We start from the raw sequence: 6,730 nt of genomic DNA, 5'->3' as shown, positions 1-6,730 counted from the left end.
CAATCAAAATTAAGCTGGATTGTCTTCGTATTTAACAGAGTATTTAACAATAATACATTTTATTTCTCCCCATGCTTGTGCAAAATCTCAACAAAAATCTCTCGCAAAAATCTCTTGACTAAAGTGCTGACTCGAGTGTTGTGACATCATACTTGCATTATACATTGCTTAGGCACCATTACATTTTTGGATTTATTGACCTTTTTCACAGCATATACACTATGTGGGCAGAGTACAACAATAAATACAGGAGTAGGCAAAATACAAAAATAAAAGACTCACTTCCAATAAGGGGAGCGAAATAGTACAAGGCAGACATTTTGGTGAAGGCCATGATGAAGGTTCAAATCCAAAAATGCATTATCACAATTTGAGTCCCCACGGAATCAATGTCAGCCTCCACCCACTAGAATCATAACGGCACCACTGTGAATCATCTTTCAGGAATAAGATGAACATTTGTAATTAATAGGTTGCAATATATATTAACAGCCCGGGGTGGAGGCCGGTACTCTTCATTATTGTTAAAACATTCATTTTTACACTTGCTAAGAAACAAACAAAAAAAATGGCAAACACGTGTTGCTTCAAATTACCGTTGTGGCTCAAATTTAAAGTTTGCCTAAAATTGAAAAAAATGACTGAGGCATGACAATAATAATAATAATAATAATAATGCATCAGATTTAGCGCTCGTTTGGACACTCAAAAGACAGTGGATACATTATTCATGCGCTCACACATTCACACTGGTTGGTTAAAAGATGCAAGTAGCCACAGGGTGAGAGAGGCGTGGCTTCCAGTATACACATACACCATCCTCCATTCTATCTTGCTCCTTCGACATGGATTCAAAGGCTGGGGATTGAACCCGTAACAAAGACAACAACTCGACCAGTGAGCGATGCTGCCACCTGATGATTACAGTACATCAGAACAAATTACACATTGAAAATCTAGTTTAATGATCAGAACAGGAATGACTGCACACTGACATTTCAGTAATTCTCAATAAATCAGGCTCACTCAGAGTCTACGTTTGTATACATGTATTGTATATATTCTATTTCGAGCATTTTAATTGGCAGTTCAACAATGCCATTTAACACACTGATTTTTCTCCTCATGACAAGCACTTTTAGTACTATGTTCCTCCCTCATCCTCTCCCTCTGTTCCTCCTCGAGTTGAATCATGGGTCAGTAGTTCCTTGCAAAGAGAGAGGGAGCGAGACTGGATTTCCAGATGGTGAAGTCATCATTTATCTCTGCTCATCTATGTAACAAACTACTTATGTGCACTCACACACTATTGGGATTACTTTCAACCAGTGAAACATAGACCCAGAGTCTACATCCACTCATCATCACCACAATGGGATCCTTCTCCTACCGGACATGTTTCTTCAGAAAGAGCTCAAACCAAATTGAGACATGACAGTGCGGTAATTAGTTCCAGAGAAAGAAGAAGTGTGCTGAGCGGACGTTTCCATTGAGAGAAAACACACTTTTCTTGTGACATTTAAATGTGATTGTTAAAATGTGAGTGTCCATCTAGGATCCTCCCGTTTTGAAAACAAATATATTGCAGCTTTGTGTGTGTGTCTGTGTGCGCGTGCGTGCGTGTGTGTCAATTGCTTAGCAATAATAATTGTGTGTGTTTCAATTGCTTAGCAATAATAATATATGGGCATGATTGGCATTGGGTTATCAAAAATTGCAAAAACCAAGAAAGCTAGTTTGTTTCAATTCAACATTTCTATCTATTGAAGGAAGAGAAAGTCCCTCCCAACAGGTGCTTAACTGGAACGCACACTGAAGTTCTGGATCTCTCTGAAGCCTTTTGGAGTAAAAACACATGTCACCTTGAACGTAATATAAACATTGACATTTTATTGCTTTGAATAAGCAGATAAGGGGTACAATCTAAGAGAAATTGTGAAAAGGAGGCCTGTGTCAGGAATGGAACACTGTTGTTCATCAAGGTTAAAAAAAGATTGATAACATAGGACATGTGAAACTGTAATACATATACCACCAGCTTGCCACAAATTCAGTAGTACGAGTCAGAAAGTGAAACATTTTCCAAGAGAATTAAGCAAAAGTGTAGGGAGATAAGTTGGCTTGCTATCAGCACTCTGCGCGCTGAGTTATGTTCTGGCTGTTAAACAGAATTCTTCAGAGATAGTATCTCCGACTGTTAGTGGACAACCGAAGGAAGAGCATTCGACTGAATGTTCAGTACACAAAAGTACATTTTCAGATAGACACTGGAGCAACAAATCATAGCTCTTTCCTTAGTATGGTGCCAAATCTTCCCGTTCAGACAATATAAAGCCCCAGACAGGAATTCAACATTCAAATATCCAAACCTCCTATTCAACTGAGATGCCCGTGCTCCCCGAGTGGCTGATGTTAAACCCGACTGATAAAGTCAGAGCCAAATATATTTACTAAACATAGTAACAGTTGACATTTAACATTGTATGAATGTAAAACGAAACGGCAAAGGCGAACGTCAATGTGTCCGATAAGGACATTCTATACTAATTGTATAAACAGGCTGAGCTCAACATGCCTTCACTCCCGGGTGGGGGTTCAACAGGTGATACAGACATACAGCGATAGATTTATACATGTTCAAACCCTTAGCGACTCTCGTCAACACAGAGGCCTCTGTCTTTGTAGACGGCGCATTTGGAATCCTGGCGCATCCTGATCTTTGTGACGATGCAGGGCTCACTGCACTTGTTTTTTAGCTGACCCGGTGGCAGAAAGTCACGTAAGCTGTATTATAGCTATGTGATCAGGGCTTAGGTACAAAGTAAATTTCATAGAGTACATTTTACTCGAAAATGAATCAGTTTGGTCGCAATTGGACCATAGAATAAAATCTTAACACTGAAAAAAGAGTTAAGTAGTCAGAGTAAATTTTGCACAAACAAATTTGGGGTGATATTTTTAAGTTATCACTTAGATATGTATTTCATGTTTTTTTTCCACTTCTAGTAAGAGCTTGCATAGTATTTTGCATAGTAAATTTGGAATGACATTTACTTAAAAACAACTACGGAAATTGTAAGTACATTTTACAAGGAGAGTTTTACTCACATAGCACAAGTTTATCTTTGTTTTTTAAAGTCACTTAAGGGCTGAGGAACGAAAACCAGAAAATTCAGACTGGGATTCAGCCACTCTATCAGCTGAGTCATTCAACTCCTACTCCAGGTGTCTCTAAAAGGAAACAAATCCATTGGATGTTCAGGCATTTACGCCTGACACCAGCCGTCTAATAACACAAAACAAGATGACTATCATGTTACTAGGTAACTAGGACACTTGTGATGAAAGACCATCCAATAGTACATCTATTCTCAGAAAAAAACAATACTCGTTTATAAAAATATAAATCGCAAAACCTCCTGACAGTTAATATCCAGAATCCGCTCTCACAATGAGTCATAATGGTAATACTGATAAAGTAAACTAAACAATCAAACACAGATGAAGGACCTCTTAGGCCTCAGTGATCTAACACTGACTTCAACCTTCATCCTCGTCACCTATACATAACGAGTGAGTCAGTCATCCAAACAGCAACTGTAAATAACAGCGTTGGCAAGAAAACTGAGACATGCTATCAGACAGAGAAAGGCCAGAATGAATGAGTGTGGAGTTAGCGAAAGGTGTGTCATAAAAGGAAACATTCTTCACATAATAAAATATTCCATTTTATCAGTCTTTGGTTTTAAAAAAGGTCCAATTAAAATAATCATCAGGTTTCTGATAAACAAATACAGAAAGTGCAGTCTCGATGGAGGTTTTTGTGTTCTCATCATGTACTTGAATAATCATTAGTGGGTCTGCTAGAATTTAAAGTACTAAGATCCAAATTGTGCCAAGAACACTAGGAACAAAAATGTGGTGATGCTGCAAGTGTTCTGGCGAAGATCCATTTGACCCAGTTTGGAACTTTACATAATTTTCTGGGAATAACACAAAGTCGGAGACAATGGCTTGACTCTCAGAGTATGTTTAGACCCTCAAAATCAGCATTGTTTTCTTGGCAAACAGCATCATTTAGTTTGTCAATTTTTTTCAACTCTGTTAATGTCTCAGGTCTTGAGATAGTAAAGACCAAGTTTGAAGATGAAATGTCTTGGGCAACGGCAAATGAATAAAATAATAATCCCTGTGAATGTATAAAAATGGGCCAGAAGTGGACATTGAAAAAGTCATTGCTCATTTCCTGTTCAATTTGGCATATGGCTGAAATAATATATTTTTTCTTACGTTTTAGAGTGCTACTCAGGCGTCCCAATTTTTCTAAAACAAGGTTACCAGGATTAGATTATGTATTTCCACTGTAGGGGGCGCTACAGAGGCATTTTTTGTAAGTGTCCATGACAAATGACAAGTGCAAAGTTGATTTTTTTGTGAATTTTCATGCCTATTTAGGTTGAAAGAAAATGAGAGCGATATAAATATTTTAAATATTTTCTTGAAACAAATATACGTGGGGATTAATGAACGATTTACGGATGTGCACACACACTGAAAGCACTCCACAATAAAGACGTGCAAATTTATTGCTCAGCCATCATTGTGTGTGTTTTCTTATATTACATGCATGTGTATGTCTGTACGTACCTGTTTTTTTGTCAGGACGTCTGCTGAAAAGGGTGAAAATGAATGTCCTGCTGCTGGCTGACTGCTCTCCATGATAAAGTACCAGACACATTCCAGCACTTTAATAACAAATGGGGTGACAGGGACTGATGATGCCAAGGTGTCAGTCGTCAAAGGCTGATCATTTAGATGATCTGCTGCATAATTCAAAAAATGATCTCAAACACACAATACTATTCTGATGCCATTTAAATCAAAACATTCATTGGGCCCTGTAGAATCATTTTGTTGTACCCAGACATAATTAGCAGCCTAAACAGCAAAACAGGAGATTTTCTTGACATTTGTATCTCTGTTTTCTTTGAATCAGAACTCCCTTGCTCGTCTAAATCTTCTATTTTCGAGGTTCACTTGTTGCTTTTGGAGGGTGGCCTGATTCACTTCCGACATGAAAAAGCACACGAAAAAAAAAAAACACTGTGAGACAGAAACACCAAAATAGAGAGATGACCACAGTGGCAGTGGGCAGCGGCGAAGTAAGACCTCTGCTGGTCAGAATCAGATGACCTGTGACCTCATTTTTCCTGCTGTCTGACAGGTCATTAAAGGCTGGGCTGAACACCATCAATCAGCAGTAAACAGATTAACATCAATTCACTTTATTGCCTCCCTCCAAATAATTATTGAAAAATAAAAACACAACCGAACTGATTACTTTAAGGAGAACAGAACAGCAATGTAATTAGCATTGTTTATGATGTTTTATAAAAATGATTATTATTATGTTACTTTTACGATTTAAATAAGGGTATCAAGGTTCCGCACCAAACTGTATATCTATTCTCGCTTGAGTGGCACCCGCAATGGTGCTCCATTGTCCTGGGCTGCAACTAACGATTTATTATTTATATAATATAAAAAAAAGATCATTAAATCGATGTTTAAATTTCCATTCCATTATTTTAGAAAAAACATGATTTCAAACAAAAATTAATTACGATTCAGTTATTTGTTTAGTCTGTGACATGTCATAAATTAAGCAGAAATGTTCATGAATGTTTCCCAAAGTAAAAGCAAAAATATTATTTTGTTTCTACACCAAGATAATCAGTACACTATCATAAATGACTACATAAATTGGATCATATTTCAGTTAAGAAGCTGAAATTGAAAGCATTTGGACACTTGATTAATTTGTTAATCAAATAAATGCAAATTAAAAGTAACCGACATCATAAAGAAGCCAAACACAGGAACAACATTTATTATAAAGTTATAAAAATGTAATGAACACAGTAAAATGTTTATTCAAATCCATGAAAATATATATTTATACAGTTCCTTACCATATTTTTCAGACTGTATGATAAATATTGACATTCTACTCTATATGGAAGTATATGTGTACCGTAATCATCAAAGAACTTTTTTGTTGCCAATTGGTTTGCCAAATTTATTTTTTTTCCCCATCCAGATTGAGGGTAAATAGGTGAATGACATGTATTGCTTGCAGTTCCATCCATTCATCCATCCATCCACCATCCATCCATCCATCCATCCATCCATCCATCCATCCATCCGTCCAACCAGTTTTTGTCCTGCTTGTCCTGCTTGTCCCAAAATTCTGTCTCAACTTGTAAGCAGGTCTGCTGTTGAACAAATATTAGCTAGTAACCTGAAGTCAACTTTTCTGATGCTTGATCAGATGTTGACAAACTGGCAGCATTACTTTTCTTTCGACTCTTAACCACTATTACTTTTCTTCATTCTCTTGTCTTCTTTTCGTGCAACCTCACAGATCTGTCTGCAGTATTTAGTAGTGCCGTACACAAGACGTATTTCCAAGTAGATGGCACAATCAGAAATGTCACTGATGCTCAATGTGTAATTCAAATCTTCTAGAATTCTGGAGGTGATAACTAATATCAGCGTTTTGGCGCAATAATAGAATTAAGAAAAACATTTATCCACCATGTGAGTGAAGTATAGTGTAGGCATGTTGACCCCCCCAACCACCCAAAGCTAAATATCCAGTGCTGTGTTGAGTGATATGCAACCATAACAACTCACAGTATGAGTCTGTAAGCAAGTAACTCAAAAGAGA

Source organism: Syngnathus acus, chromosome 6 (assembly GCF_901709675.1).
Source record: "Syngnathus acus chromosome 6, fSynAcu1.2, whole genome shotgun sequence".
Lineage (NCBI taxonomy): Eukaryota > Metazoa > Chordata > Actinopteri > Syngnathiformes > Syngnathidae > Syngnathus > Syngnathus acus.
This window is presented reverse-complemented; position numbering follows the sequence as displayed.